The 21231-nt window shown below is 42.5% G+C and overlaps 1 protein-coding gene and 1 long non-coding RNA gene across 4 annotated transcripts in view; one reads left to right on the plus strand and one right to left on the minus strand.

The window, feature by feature from the left end:
• The window catches only part of chrne (cholinergic receptor, nicotinic, epsilon), a 66525-nt gene that overhangs the window by 21957 nt on the left and 23337 nt on the right, over positions 1-21231 (minus strand). The window lies entirely within an intron of this gene.
• LOC133550544 (uncharacterized) lies at positions 925-1472 on the plus strand. The gene is made up of 2 exons (XR_009806304.1): positions 925-1059; positions 1157-1472. It is a non-coding gene; the product is annotated as an uncharacterized LOC133550544 (long non-coding RNA).

Below are 21231 nucleotides of genomic sequence, written 5' to 3' on the forward strand. Positions count from 1 at the left end.
GTACAGCCATGCTAGGTGTTATCAAAAAAACATCAAGTTAAAATGTGAAAACTTTAAATAAATAAGTGCATTGTATAATTACAACACTCACTATAACGGAAAACAGATTACTAATAATTTACTAAAATAGGCTTCCTACCACTTCCAAAGACATGCACCTGAGGATAGGTTGACTGGCAACACTAAATTGTCCCTAGTGTGTGAATGCGAGTGTGAATGTTGTCTGTCTATCTGTGTTGGCCCTCCGATGAGGTGGTGACTTGTCCAGGTTGTACCCCGCCTTCCGCCCGAATGCAGCTGGGATAGGCACCAGCACCCCCCGCAACCCCGAAAGGGATAAGCGGTAGGAAATGGATAGATGGATGGACTAAAATAGGATCACATAACTATTTAAATAAAAATAATAAACTATTAATAATAATTGAAGTACCATTAAAAAATGTAAATAAATAAAATAAAAAATTAAATATCAAATGGAAATAACCCAGTCTGACCCAAGAGCATAAATTAGCATGGTCATCTGTGACTAAGCTGCCAAAGAAGACTGTATTCTTTGAATATCTTAGTATTGCACAGTCAGTAACAAGGTATACCTTTTGGACCAATTTGATTTAAAACACAATCGTACAAAAAATATTCAAATAGTGGAGCCACGCTCCATCTTTACATCAGTTTTAGGGGTGTAGCACTCTAGTTGCCAGTTAGAGACTAGTCTCTGCTCGTTGCCAGCTATATATTCAAATAGTGGAGCCACGCTCCATCCTTACATCAGTTTTAGGGGTGTAATGTAGCACTCTAGTTGCCAGTTAGAGACTAGTCTCTGCTTGATGCCAGCTATGTCACGGCGCGGATTCGAACCGAAGATTTTCCCACAGCAGATTCCCACACTCCTTTTGGCAGCATGCTAGAACACGCCCCCGCACGCTCCGAGCGCACCACGCCCACACTTCGCCGCAGCTGCAGGCTGCCTGTCATCAGAGCACCTAGCAGCAATCAAAGGGACAGCCTAAAATCCAGTCACTCCTTGGATCTTGCGCCGGAACGTCGTTAACTCTTGTAGTAAGCATTTATGTCTCTGGCTTCCCTCTCGTTGTTCTCTCCTCTTTTGTCTTGTGCCCTTTTTGCCTCGTTGACTTGTCCCTTGTCTTCCTTGCAGTATCCGCCCTTTTTCGTGTGCTCGAGCGCTGGATCTCGACCTCCGCCCGGATATTGGACTGCCTCCCATGATCTTCGTTCACTCGCCTGGACTCGGACATTGTTGCTTGCCGCCTGCCCTCGACCTCCTGCCTGTCCCCGGATCTCCCTTGTGCCTACCCCCTTGGTCAGATGAAGGTTCCACCCATCACGCATGTACAACACCCTCCTGAATTATTCACATGGTTAACTTTACACTTAATCCTGCAACCAACACTTAGAGTAGCATACACATCCCACACAATCATCAAAGGTTACAATAAACCTGGTAACCTTAAGTCTTTCGTGGTGTCGTCTCCTTCCATCCTTCACGTACATAACAAGCTAACTAATAGTGGTGTAAAACTGTAGTCTTTGAATGTCTTAGTATTGCACAATAAGAAAGTATGTTTTTTGTTTTTTTTATGTTGAGCAGTTCGAGTCATTAGTGCAAAAAAGTGCTATACATGTATATAATTCACTGTACTGTCTTGTAATTGGTGCCATATTTGTGAGGATCATGCATATGTGGGATGAGCAACTGGGGTGTCGTCACAATAACACTGACGGATCTCTGCCCAGAAAATCCAGAACAGACTGAACAGAAGAGCCCAACTCTAGTCTCTTAGGGCTGCTAGGAGGCCTACCATGACTGCCCTTCACTTTCAGCACTATTGTAATAATCCAATCCGAGCAAGACTCAATGGCAGACTAATCTGGCATTGGAAGAAAAAGGATTGGCACATTTTTTCGTGGGCATGACCCTCATACTCAGTTCTGCTTCTTATGTTCCTTAGAAATGTGGCACCATTTAAAATACTAAAAAACTGACTTCATAACAGTTTTAGAGTTATACAGAATTATTAGCACAAAGTGCTGCTACGCAAACCCCAAAAGAACACTTTGAATATCAAGACTATATTTACTGCAATTAGGTGCATTTCTACAATATATTTCACCTTTAGATTTATTCTCACCTATCAACCTCTTAACATTATATTACATGTATTTAACCGTATTGAAATATGTTAAAATATCATGTTATGTGAACATGTGGTTAAAACTCATTAAACACATTTTACAGGGTACACAACATTGAACTTTATTCTTTTTTTTCTTAAAAATGTATTTAATCAATTAAACCCCTAAAATCTGTTGTCCACGTTAGTAAACACATGTTGTCTCTAGAGAGTACTAAAAATACTTGGGGGAAAGTTTATTTTAGCTTGTACATAAGCTTGTTTGTGACCTTTTGCTTTTGATGACATGAAGTTATTTGAGTAATTTAAAAATAATGATAATTACTGTTTATTCTATTTCGAAAAGTTTATCTGTCCTCTTCTATGGTTTACTATAAAACATATCTAAGTTCTTAACGCATAGTTTGTACATTTTCAATATAATTATAATCACTTAAAAAGGATAATTTGCATCACACCTGTATGTGTGTCTTGTCTGTTTTAACAAGTGGCAGTTTTGCTTTGGTGTCAAGTTTGTAAGTAAGTACCCGAACCGGATACAGTAATGGCATTAGTTTGAATAAGGTTAGGTTAGGTAAATACTTTTTTGCCCCTGGGGGGAAACCGTTAACTTTTTTTTACAATATAAACATAGCACACAAAGTAAGTAAATGTGTTTGGTCGATAATGTCGAAGGGGGAGGTAATAATTTTGCAACGCAGTCTGCTGAAAATGATGGAAAGCGCCAATCTGCATAGCAAATGACGCTGTGGTCAAAGGTGGAATTGCCACGCAATTTTTTTTATTTTTTTTCAAACTTGCTTTAACATGTTGATCATGAAGATGATAACAAGAAAAAGAAGGGAGTAGTTCATTTCCTTACAACCGTAATCAAATAATTCTTGGTCCCTTTTATTTGCTCTAATGAAATAAAAATAAAATTTTTGGGAGCCTTTCTTACCTTTCACTGTATTTGTGTGTGAAGTACTGGTAAATGCTCTATCCTCCATTTAAAACAGACTTCTATGATCACCTATGTTTTGTCTTAAAGGGAAACTGCCCTCTTTTTGTAATTTTGCCTATTATTCACAATCATTTTGAGAGACAAGAACACGCGGCTATTTTTTGGAGAGGTGGGGGGGGGGATAACAATGATTAAAAAAAACACTTTCAAGATGTGGCTAATGGGAGCCTCTGTTATAGCTTACAAAGCCCTCTAAAACTATTTCAAAACCCTCAGTCGACGTTTTATAAACACGGTGCAAGTCTATATATAATGTAGTAACAGACATGTTCAAAACAATATGTATTTTTTATATATTTGGTTATTTTTCCGGATTTCCTTCTCTGGCACATTCATTTCTGTTTCTATATCAGCGCACATCCGACTTCCAGCATCTACTTTGTGTTCTTACTCCCGCAAACAAACACGCAAGTTTGTATTGTAAACATGGCAAATTTGGTAATAGACAACAAAGATGATTAATTTTGGACAAATGAGGAATCACACATTTTTGAAGCTGAGTATACTGCTGCTTATAGAAGTGAGCACGAAGAAGAAGGTGAAATATTGGAGCAGATGGAAGCCCATGCCGAGAGTGAGGTCAGTGCATATTGGTCACGCTGCAAATCTGGAACTTTTGGGCCTAACTGTGAAGAATTATTGGAGTGCCTAAATCAACTGGAAACATCCCGAGCCAGTTTAACCAAACGGACAACTGTTCATTGAGTAAGTCAGTAAACTATTGTGCATAATACATGCAGCACATCACCGTACAACTACAGTATATGCTGTCTGGCTAGCTGTGTACAAACAAAACATGAAATGTGGGCTAATACTTTACAGATACTGTAACTCAGCATCAATGGTAGGAATTGGGGGTTGAATCACCAAAAATGATTCCCGGGCGCGGCACCGCTGCTGCCCACTGCTCCCCTCACCTCCCAGGGTGTGATCAAGGGTAATGGGTCAAATGCAGAGAATAATTTCACCACACCAAGAGTGTGTGTGTGACAATCATTGGTACTTTAACTTTAACTTCATTATGATTGTTCATGTTTTTCAGTCAGTACAGATTGGTGTCCTATGGCATTGTGTTGTGCATTATAAACTCAAACGCGTTTTGTATCTATTGCCGTAGTTAGCTTTTACGGCTAATGTACAAAAGACTGTCTCTGAAACGCTTGTTTTCTTTTTGTGTCATTGAGTTGCTTGAGTGTAGTTCACTTTTACGACACTGGAGGGGGCATTGAACACATCACCATATCAGCAAGCTCTGAAAGTTACGGTGAACTTCGATGTCATTTGTTTAATTGACAGTGTGCGTCAATACAAAGTGAGTTACTTTATATACACTTTAATATAACCTGTTTTGTGCTTAAAACTACATTGCAACTCATTTGGTCAGTTTTATTGTTGTCTAATGGCTGTTTGGCATCAGGTTCACAAGCTAACTGCTAGCTAAATATCATACCCTGATTGGGGCCTGTTTGTAGCATTGGACATGTTTGTTAGCCCCAATTGACAATTTAGAATTATTGTTGTGATGCTATTTACATTCTAGTAATTATTACATTACTTAGGGCTGGGATGTTCAAATTCTGTGGATTTATGTAAACTGTGTATACACAGCTAAGTAATGTATATTTAACAGCCATGTTGCATGCTTGTGCCTATATTCAATTGTATTGTGGTCACTTTAGTTAATTTACAATAATTGTATTTGTTTGTTTAGGAAACCACACACATACACAAATGCAAACGAACAATTCAATATACAATTGAACCTGCAAATCTGGACTTGGACAATCTATTATTTCTCCTGCACTCACCTGAATGAATAATTGCTGTCCTGACCCGACACCCTGAAGTGATTGCTAATCCATATTTAACCAGTCATAGTCGTCACTACAATTTTTTGGTCCTTCGAGCCGGATAAAAGCAACCACTTCAGTCAATATGTTCAGGCCACATGAGAGAAAGCCTAGAGATATGGATCGTCCACAAAGATCAAGACAGCCGCCATCATATCTTCAGGACTACGAGGTCAGTTGCCCTATGAGGTACCACGTCCCTGGTGATGAGCTGGCCAGACGAATGTCTTCTCCAGAAATTCACAGATCTTTCCAGAGCATGAGGGAGGAAAATGACCAATTGCGCAAAGATGTCAAACATCTTACAGACATGATCCACAGTCTTCCCACAGCCTCCTCACAGAATCAGTCGCGGTCCAGACGCCAAAGGGAAGAAATATCGACAACACCAGCACATACTTGTAAGCCGACGCCATCTAGTGGTCATCAAGGCCCACGTCAGCCAGTAAGTGCCCCACCGGTGAGCAGGGATGATTCCCCATCTCCACAAGGCAACCGACCTGACACAGTCGAGGATCTAAGGCAGTGCTTGCAGGAAGCAGGATTAGTCACAGAGCACATTGAGTCACAAGCCACATCTGGCAGTTCATCTCCTTACTCTCAATACAATTTTGGGGTGACCGACATTAAGGAGTGTCAACCACTGCTTTACTATGACAACAAAGACTGTCCACCACACAGTAAAGCCCACCACCAGTCCAAAGATATCCAACAAACACAATATAAATCTGTGCCAAGTCAAATATTGTCTGATGTCAAGTACCACCCGATTTATGAGGAAGACTACGTGCGCTATAATGATCGCTCCTATCAACGTGATGTCCAATACCATCACCCTTATAGCACACATCCACCCCATCTAAGTTATCCATCAAGCAGTAATGAATACAGTCATCCTGCTAAGCCCTATAGACCAAGTAGTCCAAGAGCTCATTACGAAAGCCGCTACTTTGGCCGCGAAAGAGGTTACTCTCCTGATTATAGAGGCCCCTATAATGACAATAACCCCCCTGACCATGTATATGACAGTAAAAAAGGGGAACACAGATACTCACCTGACCTGCCATATCATTTACCAAACCGTCAGACTCCATTAAGCAGAACGCCCGGTCTAGATGCCTACCGGGGACCTAAACCCACAATCCCAGACTTTAGGTCAGAGGACCCTCGTGAGTTTGCAAGACTTAAACTAGCCCTTGACAATTTACTACCATACAATGCCCCAGAGCACTTTAAATTTCAAATTCTCACAGACCATCTCAAATGTGAAGAAGCATTACTTCTTGCTGACTCATACAGTAACAGTCCATTCCCATTTACAGACACTATGAGGGCACTTACAGAGATGTATGGTCAACCACAGCAGTTGGCACTAAAGAAGATTTCTGAACTGATGGACGGGCCCAATATCAGGACTGGTGACATTAAAGCCTTTAAATCATTTGCACTTCAAGTTCGTGCATTGGTCGGGATGCTACATCAACTAGGAGGCCAAGGTTGGACAGAACTACGGTGTGGGTCACATGTTTCGCGCCTCTTAGCTAAGTTGCCACAGGACCTAAGAGCTAACTTCCATAGATTTGTGAACCCCATCAATACTCCCATTCCAACACTGCTTGATTTGGCTGACTGGCTCGAATATGAAGTGCGAGTTCAAATTAGTGGCGACCAACACAGTAGCACCTCATCGAGAGAGAGACAAGCTCTGCCCAAGAGTCGACGTCCTGACTACAAGTTACAGAGATCCACTACTATCCTCCATGGTAGTGAGTCTATGGAGTCAAGAGAGACATCAGATAAATCTCCAGTTAATTCAGTGAGAGAGGTAATTCAAGATAAGCCGAAAAAATACTGTCCCTTCTGCAATACTGTACAGCATTATCTGAACCAATGCAACAATTTTAAACTCTTGTCAGTGGAACAGAAAACACAGTGGATCAAGGAAAATCATCGATGCTGGAGATGCGGACGTGAACACCAAGCAGCTAAATGTAACCTCAAGGCCAAGTGCAAGCAGTGCGAAAGGAAGCACCTGGATGTTCTGCACCAGGTCAATACCAGCCAAAATGCCACAGCAACTGGTAAACTCCAAACACCTGAATCAAGCACTTGTTTAGTGAGTTCTGTGTCAGAGATTATGTACATTGATCGGCCAGCCAGTAGCCATCAAGTGTTACTCAAGTTGAGTAGAGTCATCCTCCAGAGCGGCAACAAGGTACTTGAGACCTACACAATATTGGATGACGGGTCAGAGCGCACAATACTCCTAAATGATGCTGCTGTTTACTTGGGCCTTCATGGGAAGACTGAAGACCTCGCCCTCCGTACAGTCCGGCAAGAAGACTGCACCATCCACGGAGCAAATGTATCAATCAATCAATCAATGTTTACTTATATAGCCCTAAATCACTAGTGTCTCAAAGGGCTGCACAAACCACCGCGACATCCTCGGTAGGCCCACATAAGGGCAAGGAAAACTCACACCCAGTGGGACATTGGTGACAATAATGACCCAGTGGGACGTCGGTGACAATGATGACTATGAGAACCTTAGAGAGGAGGAAAGCAATGGATGTCGAGCGGATCTAACATGATACTGTGAAAGATCAATCCACAATGGATACAACACAGTCGCGAGAGTCCAGTCCAAAGAGGATCAAAGACACAGCAGCGAGAGTCCCGTTCACAGCGGAGCCAGCAGGAAACCATCCCAAGCGTAGGCGGACCAGCATCTCCAGTCAGAATATCAGGCGAAGCAGCTTGTAAATCGATTGCACACATTATTGAAGCAAGGTGGATTTGAACTCCGAGAATGGGCCAGCAACGTTCCTGCAGTCATCGAACACCTGCCAAAGGAATCTCGGTCAGAAAACAGTACACTGTGGTTCACACAACAGACAGCTGACCCTTAAGAGCGGACTCTTGGACTCTTGTGGCAGTGCAAAGCAGACACACTCCGCTACAAGCAGCATCAAAGTGAGTGCTCTGAATTGACAATGCGTAACATTTATCGTCTTCTTGCCCAACAGTATGATCCTTTGGGATACATCATTCCATACACCACAAGAGCCAAGATCATCGTGCAACGCCTTTGGGACAAGAAGAGAGGATGAGATGATCCCAATCTCCCTGAAGATTTGCTGCAGGCTTGGAGATCATGGGAAGAAGAGCTTCCTCAGTTGTTAAAGGTAACATTACCCAGGTGCTACACTGACCGCAACATAGACTGTAGTAATAGCAGCCGGACCATCCACGTCTTCTGTGACGCATCGGAACGTGTGTATGGATCTGTGGCGTACCTGTTGACCGACAGTGGTGATGGACAGGTTCAAGTGGCATTTTTAGCAGCCAGATCCAGAGTGGCACCAAAAAAGCAACTTTCCATACCCAGACTCGAACTGTGTGGAGCCTTAACAGGGGCGCAGTTAGGTTCAGTACTAATTAAAGAGCTCACGATCAAGATCAAGCGGTGGTATACTGGACTGATTCTACCACAGTCCTCAACTGGCTGCAGTCTGACTCCTGCAGATATAAAGTGTTTGTAGGTACAAGAGTTGCAGAGATACAAGAACTCACCGACATTAGAGCCTGGCACTACATTGACTCAGCCTCTAACCCAGCAGATGATATCACAAGGGGGAAAACACTGACTCAGCTCATAGGAGTGAGCCGATGGAGTCATGGACCTTCCTTTCTCCTACAGCCATCTGACAAGTGGCCTAAAGCACCAGCTGGTTCAGGCCCCAAAGAAAATGATGAACTGAGGAGGACTGTGTTTTGTGGTTTTACAGCCAGCTCAACTGATTCAAATATACCTGACATCCTGCAGTTTAAAACATTTCAAGATCTTTTGGAGGCAACCACACAGAAGTTACACGGGGCGGCCGACAACACACAACTCACCGCTGGTGACTACCATGAAGCAGAACTGACCCTCCTGAGGCATGCACAAATGGAGACCTTTCCTGAAGAAGTATCACTGCTCAAATCTGCTAAGCCACTCTCATCTAACAGTAGATTGCTAACCTTAGCTCCTGAATATGATGAGTCATCAGGCTTGATCCGTGTTGGAGGTAGGCCTAGAAGATGTGACAGCCTCAGCCAGGAAGTGCTGCATCCCATTATTCTGTCATCCTCGCACCCAGTATCCAAGCTTCTAATTCAGCAATATGACACCCAGCTGCATCATCCTGGAGCAGAGCGTGTTTTTGCAGAGCTGCGCAGAAAATACTGGATACTGAGGGGCAGAGAAGCCATTAGGAAGTACCAGCACAACTGTGTGGACTGCAAAAGGTGGAGAAGCAGACCACAAGTACCAAGAATGGCTGATATACCACCTTCTAGTTTGAGGCTTTTCCGACCTGCATTCTACTCGACCGGTGTCGACTGTTTCGGACCTATGCATGTTAAAGTAGGACGACATACAGAGAAAAGGTGGGGCATCCTGTACAAGTGTCTCACTACTCGTGCTATCCACCTCGATCTTCTACCCAACATGGATACCGATTCTTTCTTAATGTCACTCAGACGTTTTATTGCTCGCAGAGGGAAGCCCTATGAACTTCTCTCAGACCAGGGCACCAATTTCAAAGGAGGAAGTAAGGAACTGCATGAAACCTTCTGTGCCTTAGAACCTGCAGTTAAAGACCAACTTGCAGCTGAACAGATTTTTTTCCGTTTCAATCCACCTAATGCTCCACATTTTGGTGGTTCTTGGGAACGAGAAGTGAGATCTGTAAAGAACGCCCTCCGTACCACTTTGGGAGCTCAGACTGTGCCAGAGGAAGTGTTAATGACAGTCCTTATTGAAGTAGAGGGAATCCTCAACTCAAGGCCATTAGGTTATGTCTCCTCCGACCTCGCTGACCCGGATCCTGTCACGCCCAACTGCTTGTTGATGGGGCGGCCAGACTCTTCACTCCCTCAAGTGGTCTACCCTGAGTCAGAACTGCTGACCAGAAAAAGATGGCGTCATTCGCAAGTTTTAGCTGATCACTTCTGAAAGCATTACATCAAACACTTCCTCCCCACCTTACAAGCCAGACAGAATTGGCTAACGGAAAAGGATGACATTACTGTTGGGACAGTAGTTCTTATCATTGATCAGCAAACGCCGAGGGCTCTTTGGCAAATAGGGACTGTGAAGAATGTTATTCCTGGGGCAGATGGCTGAGTGAGGACAGCTGTGATTCAGGTTAAGGACCGAACCTACACTCGCCCAGTTGTTCGTCTCATCAAGCTGCCAGCTTTACCTTAGGACAATATAAGCACCTAGTGGACAAATTGGTACACCAATTTGGGGGCGGCTGTACAAAAGACTGTCTCTGAAACGCTTGTTTTCTTTTTGTGTCATTGAGTTGCTTGAGTGTAGTTCACTTTTACGACACTGGAGGGGGCATTGAACACATCACCATATCAGCAAGCTCTGAAAGTTACGGTGAACTTCGATGTCATTTGTTTAATTGACAGTGTGCGTCAATACAAAGTGAGTTACTTTATATACACTTTAATATAACCTGTTTTGTGCTTAAAACTACATTGCAACTCATTTGGTCAGTTTTATTGTTGTCTAATGGCTGTTTGGCATCAGGTTCACAAGCTAACTGCTAGCTAAATAGTATACCCTGATTGGGGCCTGTTTGTAGCATTGGACATGTTTGTTAGCCCCAATTGACAATTTAGAATTATTGTTGTGATGCTATTTACATTCTAGTAATTATTACATTACTTAGGGCTGGGATGTTCAAATTCTGTGGATTTATGTAAACTGTGTATACACAGCTAAGTAATGTATATTTAACAGCCATGTTGCATGCTTGTGCCTATATTCAATTGTATTGTGGTCACTTTAGTTAATTTACAATAATTGTATTTGTTTGTTTAGGAAACCACACACATACACAAATGCAAACGAACAATTCAATATACAATTGAACCTGCAAATCTGGACTTGGACAATCTATTATTTCTCCTGCACTCACCTGAATGAATAATTGCTGTCCTGACCCGACACCCTGAAGTGATTGCTAATCCATATTTAACCAGTCATAGTCGTCACTACAGCTAATACCGTACAACACTGATGTGTTATTACGATAGAAAAAGAGTTTCTTGTGTGTTCGAATTTACAATAGTAATGCATTCTTGACCATTTTTATATGCATTTTTAAAGTGATTTGGAGACAAAAAACCTGTTGTCTTCTTGTCTCTCATAATGATTGTGAACAATGGGTAAATTTGAAAAAAAATGCAGTGCCCCCCTAACTACAAAAAAAAAAATTCAAGAAAAGACCAAACATGACCTAAATTTCTATTAAGCCGTGATGTCATCAGAGGAGTACAAGTCTCCGTTTGTGCCGTGTACACACATACGCTGAGCGGCATTGGTGTGCCATCAGGGCCAGCAAGGCCTTCTCTGCTGGCTTAACATAACCAGAAATCATGATCATAATTAAAGATAAAATAATTTTATATTTACTTTCCCTGAATATCTCAAAATATTTAATATTCTCTTCATGTTATATTATGCTCCTTTCAATGCTGTTGTTTTTAGGTTACAGTTTTTAGCCAATCAGAATTCAGTTAGCTTATGTTGCCATGCTATACAAAATCTGCTTGTGGCCTTCAGAATCAACAATGCACTGTAACGGGCACATACAGTTGATAGACAATTGCCATAGCCAATCAGATCACGATTTGTTGTCAGTACGGTCTTCTACCTGGCTTTACGCTGTGATTGGGCACTCACTTGAGAGTCCCCAATTAGTATCCAATCCCAAATTGCGAAAAAAGGAAGTGGCGCCGGAGCCATACGACCGATAGAAAGCCACCGGTCCAATAACCATGAAGTTAAAGTGTTTGTCTTACACCTAGTAATCCGCTGTGGACAGACGAAGCCAAGCAATGCAGGTTAAGCAAGGGGTGTGCTCTCCTGCGAAGGAAGTGCATTTTTGGCACTGAAATGGTTTCACCACCACTTTCACACGAAACAAACGACTATGACGGTACCACTGGATTATACGGCGTTGGATGCGTGCTACAAATTGCTGCCCTGTTCAAATATTGTACTTCTTTATTTTCTCATGTTTCATTGGTTTTATACAATTATTTTAATTTTGATTGTCATGATCCATGTCTTGGATCATGGCATATTCTGGTTTTGGTTCTGTTTATCACATTCTGTCTAGTATTTGTCTTCCTCAGTTCTTTGTGGCACTTCCTGGTTTTGTTTCTGTTGTCATAGTTACTCATTTAGTGTCACCTGTCTCTGCTTTGATCACGCGCACCTGCCCTTGATTATTTATCTCCCTATATATGCCCGCCTCTGTTTGACATTCAGTCTTGGACTCTTGCTTGCTACACGCAACAGCTCACGCCGCTCTTCCAGCATTGTGGTAAATCTCTATTTTTGTATACTTGTTAGCTTCTATCCTATTTTGTTTGTTTATGTCCCTAGCTTCCACGCCAGCGCCCTTTGTTCTTTCTAGCTCCCAAGCTAGTTCTGTTGGTTTTTGGTTAGTGCCTTTGTGCAAGTGTTTTTGTTCTTAGTTTGTTTTATTATATAAATAAATTCTTATCCCTACCCTCACGCTGTGTTCCATCTTCCGCTGCACCCACGAGAGAACAACTTGTCACCACAATGCCACCGAGACGTCACAGAAGAGTCCAAGCAAGTAAACTTTCTCTCGCAGCCGAAATAGAGGCATTTGATGAGTTCACGGGGCAGATAGCCCAAGCAATGGAGGCGGGGACTTTTCGCCACACGACAGAGTGGATCTGGGAGCCCGGACGTCTCCAGGCTTCCCCCGACGCCTCTCGACTCGATGTGGTCCCGCCTCGCCCGGCTCGCACGCGTCAGCAAGGGCGGAAGTCATGAGGAAAAGCTTCGCTTAGCGACAGAGACGCGCTAACCCCGCCATCACTACCTCATGGACACAGCCAGTTCCAACCCGTCCAGGACTCACCCTACATGTCTGGTAATCCTTTTTTTTGTCCCTCCTTTCAATCCTCCGGCTGGCCTGTCAGTCAGTTACTCCAGCCGTGACGTCACTCCTCCGACGTCTCCTGAGGATAGTGGAGATGAGGAATTTTTTGGGAAACATGCACTCCCTCAGTCGTCCACAGGGGATTTAAATGAAGCCGTCACGCTTCTTAAGGACATTTGTTTTGAGTCCCAATATAAATCTTTATTTTCTGGAACCCCACCACCTGTGACTTGGCCCCCTTCCCCAGTGGCTGTTCCGTCTTCCCTGTCTACCTCTTTCTGGTCCTCCCCCCACCCACCCCTAGGGGTAGTTTTAGACCATGGAGAGCGCGTCTGGCATCCGCTTGTGGAAGGGGGGGCTCGTGCTGGTAGCTGTGCTACGGACGTAGCACTGCGGCGTTCAGCCAAGCCTCTTCCTCCACAAAGACCTCCTCCACCGGTCTTTCGTCCCACCAGGCCGCAATCTCCTATACGTCCTCCTCCACCGGTATTCCGGCTAGCTCCTCCTAGGCCGCCTCCACCGGCACCACGGCTAGCTGTAGTTAGCCCTGGCCCGAGTCCTAGTCACAATTATAGCCATAGTTCGAGTCCTGGTCTCTGTCCTTGTCATAGTCCCAGTTCTAGTCATAGTTTTAGTCCTTGTCCTAGTCATAGTCTTGTTCATAGTCTTAGTCCGAGTCCATGTCATACTTTTATTCGAGGTCTGGATCCCACTCCAGCACCTGACTTCACGCTGGATCCCACTCCAGCACCTGACTTCACGCTGGATCCCACTCCAGCACCTGACTTCACGCTGGATCCCACTCCAGCACCTGACTTCACGCTGGATCCCACTCCAGCACCGGACTTCACGCTGGATCCCACTCCAGCACCGGACTTCACGCTGGATCCCACTTCAGCACGGGACTTCACGCTGGATCCCACTCCAGCACGGGAACTTCACGCTGGATCCCACTCCAGCACGGGAACTTCATGCTGGATCCCACTCCAGCACGGGAACTTCATGCTGGATCCCACTCCAGCACGGGAACTTCATGCTGGATCCCACTCCAGCACGGGACTTCATGCTGGATCCCACTCCAGCACGGGACTTCATGCTGGATCCCACTCCAGCACCTGTTCTTCAGCTGAGACCAGTGCCCGCTCCTCGGCTGAGACCAGTGCCCGCTCCTCGGCTGAGACCACTGCCGGCCCCTCTGCCAGCTTCTGCACCTGACTCGTCTGCTGCGGCGTCCATGCCTGTCTCCACGACGACGACGCCTGTCTCCACGACGACGCCTGTCTCCACGACGACAACGAGACCTGATTCGGCTGCAGCAACCGCCCCGTTTTCGCCTTCTGTTTTCGGGCCTGCTTTGGCTGCAGTCCCCGCACCCTCGTCTGGAGCTTCAAAGCCTGCCATGTCGACGGCGCTGAAGCACCCTCCTCCACGTCGGCCACGGGTGTGGCCTCTACGGGGTCGTCCTCCTCGCCCGGCGCTTCTTCCTCCACGTCGGCCACGTGTGTGGCCTCTACGAGGACGCCCCCTAAGACTTTCACGGCAGCGGCGCTCTATCCGACGCCGCCACATGGCTTGTCCTCGGTGGATTCGGGGACATGCAACCTGGCGACCCTCCACCGTGTCCTCCCTCCGCCCTCCCCTTCATGTTTTGACTTTTTTGTGGGGGGGGGGGGGTTCATGTTAAAATTCTGGGACATCTGGTATCTGTCCCTAGAGGGGGGGCTTATGTCATGATCCACGTCTTGGATCATGGCATAATCTGGTTTTGGTTCTGTTTATCACATTCTGTCCAGTATTTGTCTTCCTCAGTTCTTTGTGGCACTTCCTGGTTTTGTTTCTGTTGTCATAGTTACTCATTTAGTGTCACCTGTCTCTGCTTTGATCACGCGCACCGGCCCTTGATTATTTATCCCCTATATATGCCCGCCTTTGTTTGACATTCAGTCTTGGACTCTTGCTTGCTACACGCAACAGCTGACGCCGCTCTTCCAGCATTGTGGTAAATCTCTATTTTTGTATACTTGTTAGCTTCTATGCTATTTTGTTTGTTTATGTCCTTAGCTTCCACGCTAGCGCCCTTTGTTCTAGCTAGCTCCCAAACTAGTTCTGTTGGTTTTTGGTTAGTGCCTTTGTGCAAGTGTTTTTGTTCTTAGTTTGTTTTATTATATAAATAAATTCTTATCCTTACCCTCACGCTGTGTTCCATCTTCCGCTGCACCCACGAGAGAACAACTCGTCACCACAATGCCACCGAGACGTCACATTGACAGTACAACGTAAAATGTGTTTTAATTGCTAATGCGAGTTTTTGTACACTGTTGAGGTGATTCGATAACCCAGTAGAGTGCAAGTCTGTTTCTGTATAGTATCTCCAGCCGTGTACACGTAGTGACATAAACTACGGTATTTTGAGAGGTGAAGTCGGTGTTACGCCTGTTCGGCATCGTGGTGCCAGGTTCGATTCCCTCGAGGATGCGTCGAAATTGAACACAGCAAAGGTAAGATAAACAGATTTATTTAAATAACAAAAATGCTGGAGCTAGTAGAATAAAACAAAGGATGCTAGCATAAAAGCTAGGAATAGTAATAGACAAACTAAATCTGACTCGAAGGCACACAAAAACAGAAAAACAAATCTTCAGCGTGAGAGCTGGAATAATACAAGGGCATAGCGTGAAAACTAGCGTGAATGATCAGAGGAAACTAGTTGCGTGTAAGCAAACCAGAAATGCAGACGTACCGTTGTGTGAAAACAAACTTGGATCCCAGACTGAACAACAAAAGATGCAGGCTTATATAAGGCAGGTGATTAGTGAGGACAGGTGTGCAGGGCCGTGAGAAACAGGTGAGACTGATAAGCTACCATGGTGACCGACTTAAACAGGAAATAATAGGATCAGATGGAGAGTGAAAATAAAAATGGAACAATAAACAATAATATGTGGAGGAGCCAAAAAGCGGATCTCAACAGTCAGACTAAATAGGAGATCACTGAAGGCCTAGGTGAGAAACACACAGTCCGCCAATGCTGAGCGGGTAGTTTTGTTACGCCACACTTGGGCCAGTATTTGCAAAAGTCTGCGTATTTAAGGACAAAAGTATGTGTTTGCGTGTGGACAAGAGGCCTACTGCAGACATCTGTATGCTTTTATTAAGTATCCGTGTTCGTGTGCACATGGCCTTAGATCAGGGGTCGGGAAAATTTTTGGCTGAGAGAACCATGAAAGCCATGTATTTCCGTGAGAGCCATATAATATTTTAACACTGAATACAACTGTCAGGTTCAAACACGGATGACATCTATTAAACAGACAAGAAGCAAGGAATTAAACAGAGACTGAATTCAATTTAGCTCAATGAGGAGAAAGCCGTATACCTGTACCCTTGTACAGTGTCGTCCCACGCTCTGACAAGAGAAATTCAACGCCTCAGCTTTCATTTGGAATTTTCCAGATTAAAACAATTAAATGCGTGCATCTCTTATTATTTTTAATAACATGGTTATTCTGAAGCTAACCAATAATAAATAAAATACTTTTGACCATTAATGCGACTTCTTGAACAGGTGCGGTAGAAAAAGGATGGATGGATTAAAATGCACAAGAATGTTTTACATTTTGAACGTTATTTTTAACACTGTGATTACCAGCGGAATTAATAATTACTTATGGTGTTAAGCAACGTCAGGTAAGATTGATGTGAGAGCCAGATGCAGTCATCAAAAGAGCCACATCAGGCTCGAGAGCCATAGGTTCCCTACCCCTGCCTTAGATGTTAACTGGCCGTCCAACTTTGCACAGTTAAACGCAATGCAGGACTGCTTGTATTTGTTACATGTTTTCTGATATTGAACCGATATCCAATATCAATATCGGATGGGGACCCCCTTTGTGACCACTATGCATGAAATGGTTGAAGTATGTATTTGTTACGTGGGAATAATCTGTTATGTCCGGACAACATTGTCCAAATAATCTCTGTTTGGACAAGCATGAAAAAAAACCTACTTACAACTCCAATTTGCACTCACTGTTTTTAACACTCTTGCTAGTGCCGTATTGACCTAAAAATACGTTTATGTATTTTTAGTTCGAGAAAAATCTGAAAAGACTGGTTGTCTTATATTTGTGATTTAGATAATTATACATGCAAATCAATAGATTAATGAGTCAAAGCCTTTCTTCGTGTCAGTCACACACACCAATGATCTGAATAGATGGAACTGCAATACAGAGACTTCCTCGAAAGGAGTGTCTAAAAAGTGTTATTTTTTGATGCTAATGTTGGCATATCCAGTTTTCACAATGTCCATATCTTGTAAAAAAAAACCCAAACACACACCATTTTAGTGAAGTGAATTATATTTATATGGCGCTTTTTCTCTAGTGACGCAAAGCGCTTTACATAGTGAAATCCAGTATCTCATTTTTACATATAAACCAGTGTGGGTGGCACTGGGAGCAGGTGGGTAAAGTGTCTTGCCCAAGGACACAACGGCAGTGACTAGGATGGCGAGCGGGGATCGAACCTGCAAACCTCAAATTGCTGGCACTGCCGCTCTACCAACTGAGCTATACTGCCCTTTTATGTGGTTTCAGTTCAGTCAGTGTCATGGAAACAGACCCTTATTGACAATGTGCATCATTGAATCTTCATCTTCCACAATGTAACACTTCTCAGCTGCAAATAGTCCAAGGGAGAGAAAGACAAAGGTTATTTCCGAACGCTTGCCTCTTCCCTCACAGCTGTCACTATGCTTAGCTCAGATTACACTACAGATGCGACACTTAAAACAGGCCTGAGTGTCAACCTTAGATGATCTGCAATAATCATCACTATAACTACAATATTCTATTGGTCGATAGAAAATTAGTCATGCTTCATTCCGTCTGTATATAGACACATTCAAAGTAAAATAAAAACGCTCAAGCACAAACTCGCAGCAGAATAACAGAAGTGGAAAAGGGTGATAACATTGCAGCATTATTATAATACATGCCAACATCTTTCTTTCATCGGCCCAACACACTTGAATAATTTGACTTTTTGAACATACTGTGTGAGAACACAAACAGTTTTTCAGTGTAACTTTCTGTTCTATATTCTGCAAAGATCCTTTGTCTCGTTTTTGTCAGCTGTTCTCTACTCTACTCCAATACTTCCTAAAGTCAAAAGGACTGTCTGAATGTCGCCTCTTGTGCGTCTCAGATGGCATCTACTTAATATAATGACACTTGATAGGATATGTACGACAAAATGACTCCACAACTGCTTCAGAACAAATTTTTCGCTCAATGTCATAAGTCTTTCCAGACGACAAGAAGCTTGTTGCCAACCATGTCATCTTGAAGTGATCATTCCCTTGGCCTCATTCCCATCCACAAACCACAACAAAACATCATGTCAAACCAACAGAGATATTAGACCACAGTTATTTTAGAATAAATAAATCCTGTTCATAGTCAAAAGGAGAAGAATATGTTTTTATGCCCTCCGAATGTGGTTGTCTTGCGTCAATTTATTTTTTATTTTTTTTTGTTTAGTTCAACATAAGGTTGGGAATTTTGCCATGTTTTGGTAGACCTGGTGATTGTTAATTATTTAGTATAATTGAGTATTTATAAATGCGTACCATTTTGATGTGTCTGCTAGTTTGAAAGTGGTGTTTATAAATGTTATTTGACTCATTATTATACTCAATTGACTCAAATGACTCATTGTGTTAGTTAACATTTTCAAATATTGACATTTGCTAGGGCAAATATTGCAAATGATCCATCCTCATTTAAACTCTTTCACCCCATTTAGCACATGCTGTCAACAAGGGGTGTGGGAAAAAATTTATTCGAATACGAATCGCGATTCTCACGTTGTGCGATTCAGAATCGATTCTAATTTTTTTTTTAATCGATTTAAAATTATTATTTTTTTTATCAATCCAACAAAACAATACACAGCAATACCATAACAATACAATCAATTCCAAAACCAAACCTGACCCATCAACACTCAGGACTGCAATAAACAGAGCAATTGAAAGGAGACACAAACACGACACAGAACAAACCAAAAGTAGTGAAACAAAAATTAATATTATCAACAACAGTATCAATATTAGTTATAATTTCAGCATAGCAGTGAGTAAAAATCCCTCATTGACATTATCATTAGACATTTATATAAAAAAAAAAAAAGAACAATAGTGTCACAGTGGCTTACACTTGCATCGCATCTCATAAGCTTGACAACACACTGTGTCCAATGTTTTCACAAAGATAAAATATGTCGTATATTTGGTTCGTTTAATAGTTAAAACAAATTTACATTATTGCAATCAGTTGATAAAACATTGTCCTTCACAATTCTAAAAGCGTTTTAAAAAAAATATACTACTCTGCTAGCATGTCGGCAGATGGGGAGACCCTTTTGAAATCCTATGTATTGAATGATTACAGAATCGTTTTGAATCGGAAAAATCGATATATAATCGAGTCGCGACCCTAAATATCAATATTGAATCAAATCGTGGGACACCCAAAGATTCGCAGCCCTACTGTCAACTGTGACTTAGTGTAACCTTGTGGAGTTGCTTGTAGCAACCAATTAATGAACTTTTTATGACCTAAAATGATCTTTGTATGTAAACCTTTTACATCTTCACTACATGACCTCAAAGTAGCTATAGTCTCCTATAGACTTGATGTGTCGCACACAGAACATCCATCCATCCATTTTCTACCGCTTATTCCCTTTGAGGTCACGGGGGGCGCTGGTACCTATCTCAGCTACAATCGGGCGGAAGGCGGGGTACACCCTGGACAAGTCGCCACCTCATCGCAGGCACACAGAACAATGAACAGTAAACTAAAAATCTACTACCGTACTTTTGCTTTTTGCTTTTCTTTATGTTTCTCAAACTGCTGCTTGTCCTCTAAGGTCTTCTGGTGCAACGTCACAACACGAAAACCCTTGCTCTACATTGCATCTTAGCAGTAAAGCCATTCACGGCTTTACACCTTTTTGTTCTGGGTATCTGTTCTACTGCGTAAGTAACCCAGCTAGGGCTGGCCAGTAGCAAAAACTCTCCATGCGATTGTTAAGGGCCACAACCACTACGGGGCTTGGGCTTTCGTAAAGATTGTTTTTGCTTTGATTCAAGTCTGTCATTTATAAAATCCAAAATCATAAGAGTTTAGATAAAATCAATTTTGCAGTTCAATAATAAGTTTGTTTGAATCCAATTAGGGATGTGTAACAGTACATAAACCCCCTTACAAACCCTCCTGCTAGCAAACTGACTATCAACACTTCACAGTTCATTCAACACAGACGTCATAATAATGTCATCAACTGATTTACACAGAGTGCCAACATTGGGGAACTAGGATGAGGTGGTAGAAGAAAGGTGAAAATATGATAAAACTATTTGTTGCGGCATCGGACAAAGTTATGTCTAAGTTTAACTTTTGCATCTCATAGCACTTAATTGCTGTGCGTTCAAATAACCTTGATTAAAGTTCGAAACAAAGTTTTTAAAGGGAGGCTTAAACTCCGGTAGATGAACAAATTATTATAATTATAATAATTACGTAATATTATGACAAGTATCATCCACTAATGTTGATAAAATTTTGATAATGATATTTATCAAAAAAAACTTTTGAAAGTTTTTTCCAATCAAAATATTAGAGACTTTTCAAGCTGCAAGCAAAACCCTGAGTAACATTCTAAAGTTTTAAAAAGGTAGTTTCAACCAATTTCAAGTCATTTTTTTTTTTTTTTTTTTTTTTTTACTGCAAGCTAACATCAGTACCATACATACGTATGGTACTGATGTTAGCTTTAGGGTATGTTGGAGGCCCTTTAGGAGTCAAATATTAATGATAATAAATAAGTATAATTAAAGACCAAAATGGGGCCACTAACAAAATCGTGTTTATGGCCACACAGAGCTTTGAAACCAGCCACATACTTTTTAAAAAGGCTAAAAAATGTGAATGCATATACTTAAAGACAAATCCTTGGGTTACTATTAGTTTTTAATATAAATATTTTTAGCTTTTTCTTGCTATATTATGTCTTTTTTCGTCTATTATTTAATTTCTGTTGGAGGTTTTTGACAGAGGAGGGTCTGCATGCTCTTTCTTCTTAGTAGTATTACAAGCCATGAAAGTGGTCTGTACACTGCACACCTGGATCTTCACTCTTGCGGCAAATGTGTCGCCTTTAGCTGTTGTTTG

The sequence above is a fragment of the Nerophis ophidion genome, linkage group LG04, assembly GCF_033978795.1.
Source record: "Nerophis ophidion isolate RoL-2023_Sa linkage group LG04, RoL_Noph_v1.0, whole genome shotgun sequence".
In the NCBI taxonomy this organism is placed as follows: Eukaryota; Metazoa; Chordata; class Actinopteri; order Syngnathiformes; family Syngnathidae; genus Nerophis; species Nerophis ophidion.